The following is a 12943-nucleotide window of genomic DNA, read 5'->3' as shown; positions in this document are numbered from 1 at the left end:
AAGCCAGAGCTCAACACTATGTGGCTTCCTCAATTGCTCTCTGCCTTGTTGTCTGTTTGTTTGTTTGTTTGTTTGTTTGTTTGGAGACAGCATCTTGCACTGAACCTGGAGCCCATCAATTCTTTTCAAGTAGCTGGTCAGAGAGCTCCAAGCACCCTCTTGCCTCTGCCTCTGTCATGCTGCAGTACTGGCATTTGTGCCCCTGTGCAGAGCCTTTTCATGTGAACTCTGGGGATATAAACTAAGGTCCTCGTGCTTGCAATGACAAGCACTATACCAACTAACCCATCTCCCCAACCATCCCATTAAACATCTTACACAGCCAGAAACATAGGAACAAAAGAGAGAGGAAGCCAGAAAGTCTATTTAAAATGCCAATTTGAGTTCCTTGGAAGGAAAGCACCATCGGAAGCAAACTAGACATAACCTCTCTTGACTTGGACAATATTCCCCTGGTCTGTCTTAGCTGGATTCAATGAGGTTTTTTTTAACTTCTGCTTTCAATTTTTGATGAATCTACAGGGGTGTCACCCCCATCAGAGTTGGGAGCATTTGTATAGTGGGCATCACAAGTCTGGGAAACAGGGGTTGGAGAGATGGCTCAGCAGCTAAGAGCACTTGATATATTTATGTTAATTATATAATTTGAAATGTATTCTGAAGTTAGAAGAACAGCAAGTTCCACTTTCGAACAGAGGAGTCACTTCAAGATTCACCTGTACACACACACACACACACAGAGAGAGAGAGAGAGAGAGAGAGAGAGAGAGAGAGAGAGAAACACATACACCCTGTATCCTAGCACTCCACGTTACTCCATGTATTTTAGCTATGAGTAGCTGTGTAACTAATTATCCAGACACTAACTTATGTATTTGCTGTCTCACAATTTTTATGGGCCGAGCAAAGAGGGCTCTCCCCAACTCTTCATAAAATGTCAGCAATGGCATTCTTGTCCTCAGTGAGTTTTCCTGTTGACTTACATATTTTTCCTTTTTACTTTTAATTAAGAATGTCCTATTGTAAGCCGAGCATGGTGGAGCACGCCTTTAATCCCAGGACTTGGGAGGAAGAGGCAGGTGGATCACTGTGAGTTCGAGGACAGCCTGGTCTGCAAAGTGAGTCCAGGACAGCCAAGGCTAACAGAGAGATCCTGTCTCGAAAAACAAAAACAAAAACAAAACAAAACAAAATGTCCTATTGTGGGCTCAAGAGGTGGTTCAGCCATTAAAGGCTTAGGCTCACAACCAAAAATATAAGAATGTGCCATTGCTATACCACATAGTGATGATTATAAATTTTGGAAAGGGGGCTAGAGAGATGACTCCGTGGTTAAGAGCACCAGCTGCTCTTGCAGAGGACCCAGGTTCAATTCCCAGCAACCACATGGATCTCTGTAACCATCTGTAGCCCCAGTCCCAGGGCATGTGATGCCCTCTTCTGGGCTCTCTAGGCCCTGCATGTGTGTGGTACACAAACCTACATGCAGGTAAACACACTCATACACATAAAATAAAAATGTAATACATCTTGTTTTGAGATCTTGGAAGCCTCACGCAACCCAAAGAGACCACTGACGACATCTGAGTTTGTTTCTTTTCTTCTTCCATATCATCCTACCCTATTGGGCACACAGTGGGCATCCACATCCTGTCCTGCTTTTCCATGTCTGTCTATTTCCATGAATACATAATAATGCATACCTTACTCAAGCCTTTAAGAACTCTTCATACTGGTTGGTTGGTTGGTTGGTTGGTTGGTTGGCTGGTTGGTTTGCTTGTTTGTTGAAACAAACTCTTGCTACATAGCCCAGGCTGGCCACAGTCACTTCTTCAGAGCCCAGGCTAGCCACAGTCACTTCAGAGCCCAGGCTGGCTGTGGTAGTTTGCACCCACGCCATCATGGTGCACTCTCATCCCATCCCTCTGGAACAATAAGTCAAAAGAAACTTCTCTTCCTTGAGTTGCCTTCCATCCTAGAATTTCCTCACAGCATCGGAATGGCAACTAATGCATTCACTTCGAATTCCAAAATCCTCCTGCCTTGGGATGCCAGGTCCTGGGATTACAAGCATGTGTCACCACCACACCGGCATTTGTTACTAAATCTATCATTAAAATTTTAGAGTTTTTCATCTTTTAAATTATTTTGAACAATTCAGTGGTGAACACCTTCGATCCAAAATATTTTCGTGCATTTTGTCTCATTTCCTCAGTTGGATCTCAGAAACATAATGAATATTTGTTAAAACTATTGATATTTGTTTTACTGGTTACTGTGGTTTGTTTGTAGCTGAGGCTGGGCTTAGACTCCCAATCCTCCCAAGTACTAGGATTACAGGCTGCACCACCGCACCTGGCTTGAAACTTTGTTTTCTGTAATGACATTTCCTTGCCCTGAGATCAACTAAAAACTGGTGGGATTTGTTTATTTATTTATTTATTTATTTATTTATTTATTTATTATGTCTACAGAGTTCTGCCTGCATGTACACCTGCATGCCAGAAGAGAGCATTAGATCACATTATAGATGGTTGTGAGCTACCAAGTAGTTGCTGGGAACTGAACTCAGGACCTCTGGAAAAGCAGATAGTGCTCTTAACCTCTGAGCCATCTCTCCAGTCCCATAGTGGGATTTTTTTTTTTTTTAATGCCATACTGTTTCTAGATCGTTTGCCACTGAGTCACTATCAAAAGTCAATTCGATCACTTATTCATTCAACAAACACTTATGTACACCCTGAACAATGCAACAGGACCAGGCTATGTACTGGGTGTACAGTGGTTATCAAGCTCTTAATTAAGAGCATGTTTGCCTTTCGCCTCTTTCTGCAGCATCTGAAGGAGTTTGAAGTGCTTTGAAGCAGTCTGAAATATTTCAAACAAATAATTAAATAGAAATAGACCATCAGGCCCAAAGAAAATAAAACTGTATATTTTCCACAAGAATCAATAAACCCCCTGTCACTGATCTTAAAGTTATCTGTGCATTTCCTAGAAGCCAAATAAAATGGGAGCCGTGATGGTCAGTCAGATGACTCTCTTTCCTGGAACCTTGTGCCTCCGGGAAAGAAAACCTTTCCTAGCACTGAATTCCAAAAGAAATTCCTAGGAATGATTTTATTGCATCAAAGATGCAATTTTATTTAGTTAACATAAAATTTGTCTTGAGTGGCATTTTGGAGGGTTTCGTTTTTCTTTTTGAGACAAGAAAAGCTGGCCTCAAATGCTATAGCTGAGACTGACTTTCAACTCCTGATCCTCCTGCCTCCACCTCCCTGATACTGGGATGTCAGGCCTGCACCACTAAAAAATGGCTGACACATTGGAATGGTTTTGCTCTGTCTTTTTCTTTTTTTAATTTAAGACAATCAATTCAATGGTGTATCTCCCCTAGTCTGTCTTTAGTGATCTGCATCAACTACTCGGCATAATATAAAAATGAAATTTCATGAAGGTGACCGACGGGGATGTTCGAGCCAGTGTCTGGAAAAGTAGCCAATGACATGGTCCAGTTCAGTCCAAGAGAAGAATTTAGAATTCCTGGAGGAAAAAGAACAACGAGATGCCATGTTTTATCTGTCAACTTGGCAAAAGTTAAAAGCCTGCGTTAAAGATTAAAACCCAATTTTGGCAGGAGTCGGGGAAACCAGCCCTCGCCTACCCTGTGGGTGGGAATAGAAATTGGTGCAATAATTTTGGAGGGCAATTTGGTAACAATAGCCTTAAAAATGTGCTTGCACACAGCTATTCTACTTTAGGAGACTTTTTCAAAGGAAAAACAAAAAAAAAGCACACAAAGCCTTGGCTGGTGAGGCTTCATTCCCCCTTACGCTGATCAGCACAGCCATGTACAGAACTGGAGGTGCAGCCAGACCTTTGCAGTCACTCCCTGAAGCTTATCAGGTCTCTCATATATCCATCCATCCATGTAGTCATTCACCCATTTATTTATTTTGTGCAGATGTGGGTGTGGGTTCGTGTAAGCAGGCACACAGGCGTGTGTGTGCTTGTGGGAGCCAGAGAGCCACCCCAGGGTTTTCCACTTTGCTTTTTTGATACAAGGTCTCACAGCCTGGGGCCTGTGCCTATCTATGTTTCCCCAGTGTTGGGATTACAAGCACGTGCTGCCATGACTGGATTTTTACTTAGGTGTTCGAGATCAACCCAAGTCCTCATGTTTGCATGGCAAGCACTTTGCTGACAGTCATCTCAGCTCCCTCTCTTGTCCCCCTTTAAAAACTTGTTAATTTTGAAATAATTTAATACTCAAAATAGTGCAGACTCTTCCCCTTTGATTTTATCTACACAGACAAGTCTGTGAACAGAGCCAGAGAATGGCTGCCCCATTGGAGACCTCCTACAGAGTTCACCAGTGTTTTCACTCCACACACACACACAAACACGCAGTGTGGGAGATCAGCCGCTATGAAATTCTACCACATGGGCAGGCTCAAGTAGCCACCACCATCATCAGGATTTTAAACTTGTTCTATTCTGCAAGAAACTCGCTCTGTTGGCCCTTTTCAGCCAGACTCCTGACTCACCAGAGCCCCTACCAACCACTGCTGCACCCTGCCTCACTGTCGTCTGTCATTTTTAGTATTGTAGAAATGAAAGAACACACGTCTGGAGAGATGGCTCAGCTAGTGACGGCGTTTGATGCATGACCCTGAGGACCTGAATGCAGGTCCCCAGCACACCTGGGAACAGCTGGGTGTGGTTGCGCCGTGCCTACAGTCTCAGCTGTGGGGAGAGAAGACAGAAGGACGTGAGCTCCATGTTCAATGAGACACCCTGTCTCAAAACTAAGGCGGTAAGTAACAAAGGAAGCTAGCCAATGTTGACTCTGGCCTTCACAAAACATGAGTACATGCATACATGTGTACCTGCACACTCATAAATTTTTAAAAATGGCATCACATGGGACATAGCCTATGTATGTTTTATCTTCCTTAGCTTCTGTTCTTCCCCCCCCTCCAAAGCTTCATCCAGCCATGCTTTTCCCTTGCCCCTCCTTAGCTTCTAGTCACTCTTTCTGCTTCCTCATTCATAATCCTGAAGACAGAAAGGTGGCCCCGTGAGCTTTTGAATGGAGCCACGTCACTGTGCACCAACAAACCCATGAAAATATTGTGTCATGTCCACGTCAGATCCCACTTCAGACCCATTCACCAGTGGCTGAAGGGAACAGGCTGCTTAGCACAAAACACGGCCAGGGCAGAACACCCCACCATTGAGGAAGACACGGGGAAGTTCAGCTGAGAAGGGCAGGGTTGCATACGGTAACCACTCACCACACCCAGCTCATTGGAAACAGCCTCAAGGTCCATAGCCAGCCATATAATCCTAGGCAAGTCAAGGCTGATGTGGGGGGGGGGGGTAACCATGTGTTCCTTGGGTTCTCCTGGGTCCCAGGAGATACACATTCATTGGAATAAGCCAATCCTAGGGATTTCGTTTGCCATGCCTAAGGGGAGTTAGGTGAGTGTCTGTGGCATGAGACCCCAGTGGGAACTCCTATGGCCTACTCTTAGTCCATGAGATTTTTCTAATTTAGGGCCAGGTCCAGAGACAGCAGGTTAATAAGCAAGAACTCCTGAAGAAAGCAGCTTCTTGTACAGTTCCTTTCTTTTAAAAAAAAAATGTATATGAGTGTGTGCTGTGCCCAAGTGTATGAGGACTCATCTGTTTGCAGGAAATGCGTACACATCAGAGCGAATGCATATGGCGGCCAAAGCTTGGCCTTAGCTAGCATTTCCAATACTTCTCCACCTTGTTTGTAGAGGCCAGGTCTCTCACTAAGCTACAGCTGCCTGGTTTGGCTCTGTTAGCTAACCAATTTGTCCCAAGAAATTCTCATGCCCACTTCGGGAGTGCTAGGATTACAGTCATCCAATACACCTGCACAGCTTTTATGTGAGTGCCAGGGATCTGAAGCCTGGTCCTCACACTTGAACAGAAAGGGTTTTATTCACCAAATCACTTCTCTAGCCCCTGTGAGGCTTCTCCAGACATCCTTATGCAGGGAGCACTGCCCCAGAAGGCTGTAGCTGCAGCAAGAACAATTTATGGCTCAACAAAACAGAACCCAAAACAATAAACTAAGGGTGGAAAAAAAAAAAGATTAAAGGCCAGAGAGGAGATACTGGAAATTTTATTAGACTGAAAACTGCAGTGTAATGATTTTGTGAGCTAGGCAGATAGATCATCCCACTCTCATTCCCAGTGACTGGGAAAGTTCTTGTGCCCTCCCCAAGCTGCATCACAGCACCTGTCTCCAGGCTCCTTGTGGAGCAGAACTAGAAGGCTAGCTTAAGTCAGGAAGTCACACACACACACACACACAGCCTCACACACACAGCCTCATACCTACACATAGCCTCACACACAGACACACACACACACACACACACACACACACACACACACACACACACACACACACCAGAACACATGCAGGTAACTATGTAACTAAACACCCAAACCAGGACATTATAGCTCATCAGAAACATTGTGCTAAACGTAGGAAGCTGTCCCTTGGTGTCTGCTCTGTGAAGTGTTTGTCACTGGGACATAAACTGACGCCACCTGGGAAAGAGGACCTTCAACTGAGGAACTGCCTCCATCAGATTGGCCTATGGATATGTCTATGGGACATTTTCTTGATAGATGATTGATTCGGGAGTGTTCAGCCCACTGTAGGTCTTGTCGCCTCTAAGCAGGTGGCCCTGGGTTGTATTAAGGAAGCAAACTGAAGAGCAAAGGCATGAAGAGCAAATCAGGAAACAGTTTCCTCCACAGTCTTTGCCTCAGTCCCTGCCTTGGTGTCCCACAATGGCGGACTGTGGCCTGTAAACCAAGTAAACCTTTTCCTCCCCAAATTGGTTTTGGTCATGATCTCTGTCACAGCAACAGAAACCAAACAAGGACAGCACCCTTGGGGTATCCAAGGACACCAGGATCCACAGCAGTGCTAAAGTGCCTTATGTGAAACAGATGAGGCACCGTGTGGTGCAGCCCACAATGGAAGCTGGCAGGTCCCTTGAAAAGACCTGGGGTGGAAGGCTGCCCTGGCCAGAAGGGGTTCATCCAGCTCCTCGGCTGGTCTTCTAGCAACCTCTTTCACTCATTTGTTTCAAAGCTTTTTTTCATTAACTTCAAAGCTAGGAAGCAGCTACTAAAGATACTATTTCCTGTCATCCTGAGAGCCAGGTAATTGGGCAGGTGACATGAGCCTGGCACTACTTTCTTTGTTCTGAAAGAAATGGAAATGCTCTCATTTTCTGACCCCGCCCCCTTTTCTCTGCACTCCCATGGGTTCTTGCCTTTGCCTTGGGAGTCCAGCCTCTCCCCTAGGCTGATGAGGTCTGTTGTGCCCAGCAGACCTGCTGGGAGGTGACCACCGTCTGACCCCATATTAGGAGAGCTGAGATGCTTTCCCCATTCATGGAGCCTGGAGCCCTTGACAATCTCTCAGAGCCTGTGACCATGAGGTCACTCTTCTTGTTGTTGTGGAATGTTTTCTAAAGCCCTGCACACCTGTTGCCAGGCTTGTTTAACCCCTTATGGTTGGTAGGTGTGAGTCCATGCTGATGTCTGTCTTGTTTTGTTGAGACAGGGTTTGTCTGTGTAGCCCTAGATGTCTCAGAGCTCAATTTGTAGATTGGGCTGACCTTGAACTCACAGAGGTCTGCCTGACTCTGCTTCCTAAGTGCTGGGACTAAAGGCATGTGTCTCAATGCCTAGCTGTGATCTCTCTCTCTCTCTCTCTCTCTCTCTCTCTCTCTCTCTCTCTCTCTCTCTCTCTCTCTCTGTGTGTGTGTGTGTGTCTGTCTGTCTGTCTGTCTGTCTGTCTGTCTCTGTCTCTCTGTCTCCTTTCTCTCTTTCCCCTCTGTATCTCTCTGTGTGTGTCTTCCTCTCTGTGTCTCCCTCTTCTCTCTCTCTCTCTCTCTCTCTCTCTCTCTCTCTCTCTCTCTCTCTCTTTCTCTCCAGGTATATAAGCATATACATGTTCTTGTGTAGACAGGTGTGTCTATCTATATGTGTGTGTGTGCGTGTGTGTGCATTTGTGGAGAACATAGGTTAGTGTCAGGTGTCTTCTATTGACTTCCACTGTTGTTGTTGTTGTTGAGACTTGGCCTATATGCACTGAACCTGGAGCTCCCAGTCTCAGCTCTGCCACCTGGCAAAGAGCCCCAGGGATTCCCCCTATCTCCCCAGTGCTGGGATTACATGCACCTCATCACCACCACGCCCAGAACTGTAGTGGCTGCAGGAAAGCTCTTGTGCTTGCATGCCAAGCACTTCATTGGCTGGGCCTTCTCTCCAGCTCAGTATCTTTATCTTATCAGATGAGGCTTGTGTCTCCTGAAGACCCAAGGTTTGAGTCACCAGAGAAGTTTTATAGGGCCAGTTGAGAACAAGGAGGCATCTGGAACAGAGGTTCTCAACCTGTGGGGGGCTGCATATTAGATACGAGTAGCAAAATTACAGTTATGAAGTAGGAATGAAATAGTCTTATGGCTGGGGACCACCATGACATGAGGAACTGTGTTAAGAACCACTGGTGTGGAGTTTATGACTTCCTGCAGAGCTATCCACCGATTGCCTGGCTCCTTCACCCTGCCAGGAGCTGTCCAGGTGCTGACTGGACAGCTCTCCTCACCGTCCAGCTGACCATTTCTTTCTTCCTGGCCCCAGGCATACTCTACTCTTACCCAGGGCCTGTATTCAAAGCTATTCCTTGTAACCTTCTCCGTAATCAGAATCCAGAGACATCTTTATTTTGTGGCTGGGCTCCCCTGACCTTGAAACGGTTTTAGAAGCAATCTCGTCTAGTTACCAAGGGGACGACGCAGGAGAGCGGAAGCTCAACGGCTGGCCTTTGAGTGAGCAGGGAGCACAGCACTGAGAACATGGAGAACAGCCATGCTGGGAACAAGAGTCACCAGGTGGGAATGCAGGCGGCAGTGTCACTGCCCGGGAACCACAGAATGCTGCCTTGAGAAGAAGGGAGAGCGTGTTCCTGTGCAAGAAAGGAAATCACTTCTTTTCCTGCTGGGGCCCAGAGCCTTACTGGGCTGTGGGAAGGAGAGGGGTGGGCAGCTGGGAGGGAGCTTGGAAAACAGCTCAGGCTGACTGACAGAAAATGGAGGGGTGCGGCTGGGTCTGAAAGAGCAGGAGGCAGGCGGGGATTATACTAGTGGCTCTGTTGGACACACGTCATGCCTGGCCCAGCAAAGTTAAGCACAGGAGGAGAGGGGAGCCATGTACAGAGCAGACTCCATGGGCTAAAAAGAATCGGTGAGCAACACAGGATGGCCTTACCTTCTAAATCCCCATCCGCCAGCCTCCTCCACCTTTTCCTCCTCCTCCTCCCCTTCCTCCTCCCCCCTTTCCTTGTCCTTCTCCTTCCTCTTTCCCCCCCTACTCTTACTCCTTAATCTTTTTGTCTTCATGAGCCTCCTGTAGTTCAGGATGGTCTCAAATTTACTAGGTGCCCAAGGATGACCTCAAACCCCTGAACCAATCTCCCTGCCTCCACTTCCTAGGTGGTCGGACTATTGATATTCACCTGATTTGTGTGGTGTTAGAAATCAAACCCGTGACTGCGCATGGCAGTCAAGCACTCCACCAACCAGGCCTCCTCACAAGCCCCATCTCTTTGCTTCTTGAAGCCTACTGCTCCTTAAGCCCTGTGGCCAATCATCCTGTCATCCGGGCCTTCCCTGCTTGCCCAGTCTGAGCTGTGTGCCTCAGCGCAGCTCCCTGGCTCTGCTGTTATGACCAGCTCCTGGGACCCAGGGCCTTGTCTCAGAGCAGCCTGAAGATTGTGGCTTTTGCTCTCACCTTCAGCTTGGGTAATGCCTGGGTAAGCAGAGCGTGAACTTGCCATTTTCCTTTGGGCATTGGAATCTGGCTGTCTCTGGGGGGAGGGGGAGATTTACCTCTTCAAGGCTTCAGTTCCCTGCAGGCAGTGGTGATGTCTGAGCTGGCAGCCTTGTTTTAAGAATCAACTAGGCTAACCTACAGAATACAGTATGTGATTGCCTTGAGTAATGATAGGGAGTAACGGTGTTATCAATCACCCCTCCAAGAGGACAGCTAGACATTACACCCAACTCCTTCCAACCTGCCCTCCTGCTCGCACCTCCCCTGGGCCATCTTTCCTCTCCTTGTCTCCACAGATTTAGACATGTCCATGCAGCCTCGAGTCACGCAGATACAAACCTAGCAGAGAAGTGTTGATCCCCTCTGTCTTTGACACCAAAAGGTATCACCACCTGTCCATCATTGACAGGCTCACACCACCATGGCCTGGAGTTTGGGTTCTGAGCCCATCTCCTCGTGGCTCACTATGCAGCAATCAGCTCTCAAGGCAAGGCGGAGGCGCCAGGAAACATTCTGTGGCGCTCACTGCCGGCTTGCCTTTTCTTGTTCGTGACATGTGTCTATCAAAAGTCATCCAGGAAGTCCTGCTGCTCATTATCACACACAAGAACTCAGGTGACAGATGATCATGTCACCTGTCTTCATGATCCCAAAGGCAGGGAGAATTGGCTGACAAAGCAGACACCTGAAAGTGACACCCATCACCACCTCCCTGTCCCTAGAGCCAGGAAGCCCCCTCCCTCCTCTTCCCTCCCTTCCGTCCGGGGACATAACTGGGCATTTTCTTCCACATGCATGCAGAGCTCACTGGGCAAAGCCGGCATGCACATGTGGAGTGTGGCAGGGTGTTTCCTAATTAAGATCTCACTAACGTGTGGAGCCTCAGACTCGCTCCACTCAGCTGTGGATTCAGAGAAAGCTGGTGTTTCATGAAACTCCTCTCCCAACAGGGATTGCATGAATTATTGAAAGGATCGAAAAAAAGAGAGCCAGGGAGGGAGATCTGTTCCATTATTCATCAGGCCCGGAGTCCCCAAGTCCCCAAGCACAGCTGCTGGCTTTCACACCTACAGCATTTTCCCATTATGGAGACAGGAGCGTTTCCAGCCCGCTGTATTGGCAGCCTCTGAGCAGGCTTCCTCTCCCGCCATTCAAGGCCTGTCCCCCATCTGCAGTCAGCCCTGCAGAGCTAGGGATGGAGGCTCTGCTTAGTGCTGAGTGTCTTCCTTTCCCTTCCTGGCTCCAGCTCAGGGGTCTTCCAGCCGGAAGGCAAGGCTCCTTTAAATCCCAGGAGGGCATTTACACACAACTCCTGTCTGTGTCCACAGCTGTAGCTTCCATGCTAGCCACGCCCACCCACCCCAGCCCCTCTCCTACTCTCAGACCTTGGTCCATGCTGACCACTTCTTTTGGCTGCAAACTCCCTCTCAGCCCTCTCTCTGCCTCACTACTGAAGTGCTCTTCATCCAGCGGCATGTCCAGATCTCCAGACCAGGAAGTAACTTTCATACAGACCATATCAGGTGTCACATCTCTTCACCAACGAGGCCTCAGAAGCATCCCAGAGGCCCAGGACATTCAAACTTCTCACCAGCTCTGGCTGCCGAGCAAGGAGCAAGCTTGTATGAAACTTAACAGAGCCTCTCAGCCAAAACCACTAAGAATTGCAAGGCAGGAAATCTTATCAGTAAATACACCAAGGACAGACCTTCCTAAGAGAGGGCTCTGTGTTGCCCAAGCCATATCCTGGTTACACAGAAGTGAAGCTCAGAGAAGGTAAGTGATTTGTCTGAGGTCACACAGCTAGCTAGGTGGCAGAAACGGGTTGAAGACCACATTCCAACAAACCCCACATTCATATTTTCTCTCTCTCTCTCTCTCTCTCTCTCTCTCTCTCTCTCTCTCTCTCTCTCTCTCTCATTCACACACACACATCCTTAAGTCTTGGGGCACACTGCCTTGGACAGAAGGACTGGGAAGGAAGCTGCAAGCATCTCTGGACATGCCCTTTGTAAAGAGTTTCATAGGAGAGAGAAAAGGTTAATTAAACGTACTGGTACACACCTTTAATCTCAGTACAGGGACAGAGGCAGGCAGTTATCTGTGAGTTTGAGGTCAGTCTGGTCTCACTGCGTAGCCCTGGATGTCCTGGCACTCACTGTGTAGACCAGGCTGGCCTCAAAACTCAGATCTTCTTTCTCTTTTCATGGTACAGATCCACCACACCCGTAGTGTAGTTTGTTTAGTGGTTATCTCCTTGGCAGCTTTAGTCTCTGGAAAATGTATCCCACTTTTAGTTATTCATTCAACAAGCACCTCCCTCACAAAGCACACAGTATAATCAAGGAGACTGCCAGTAAACTCACCGTTGCCACACCAATGACTGGATGACTCCTGAGCCATCCAGCCAAGTCTAATCAGAGTTCCAATACAAGACTCCAACTGCACACACACACACACACACACACACACACAGAGAGAGAGAGAGAGAGAGAGAGAGAGAGAGAGAGAGAGAGAGAGAGAGACAAGATCACTCCCCATCTTGTCCCATCTCATGGCCTGTAGGATACTTGACAGAGCTGCTGTTGGAAACTCCCTGTGGCCAGACTGGACAAGCCTGCATCCCTGCAGGGCAACCTTCCAGCTTGTAGCAAAAGGTGCTTCGTGCAAAGCTGACAAACCTGTGGACAAAGGTACCAGCTGCCATTTCAGAGGCAAGAAGATGTGTGGATGTTCTGGCCAGAAAGTGACCCCTTGTGTTTTCCCCGGCCAGCCTGGCTAGATAGCCTTTCAGCACACCATGTCTCCAGCTGCAAATTGTCCAGGGCCCTATAAGCCTGTGAAATGAAGTTTGATGTTGCTAGGCGTAACCATGGAAGCCCTGTATTCCACTTAACAATTTAGAGTAGAAAAAAAAGCATAACGGCACAGGAAAGCAGCTGTGAGCTGCAGACGTGGTTCTATGGTGTGCCTTCAGGCACACCCTTGGGTCTGAGCCTCCGTGAATTGGAAATGTTGTGAGGGCCAAATGACTGGAGACCTGAAAAGG

Source organism: Acomys russatus, chromosome 16 (assembly GCF_903995435.1).
Source record: "Acomys russatus chromosome 16, mAcoRus1.1, whole genome shotgun sequence".
NCBI lineage: Eukaryota > Metazoa > Chordata > Mammalia > Rodentia > Muridae > Acomys > Acomys russatus.
The sequence above is the reverse complement of the archived record's forward strand: the minus strand, read 5'-3'. Positions refer to the sequence as shown.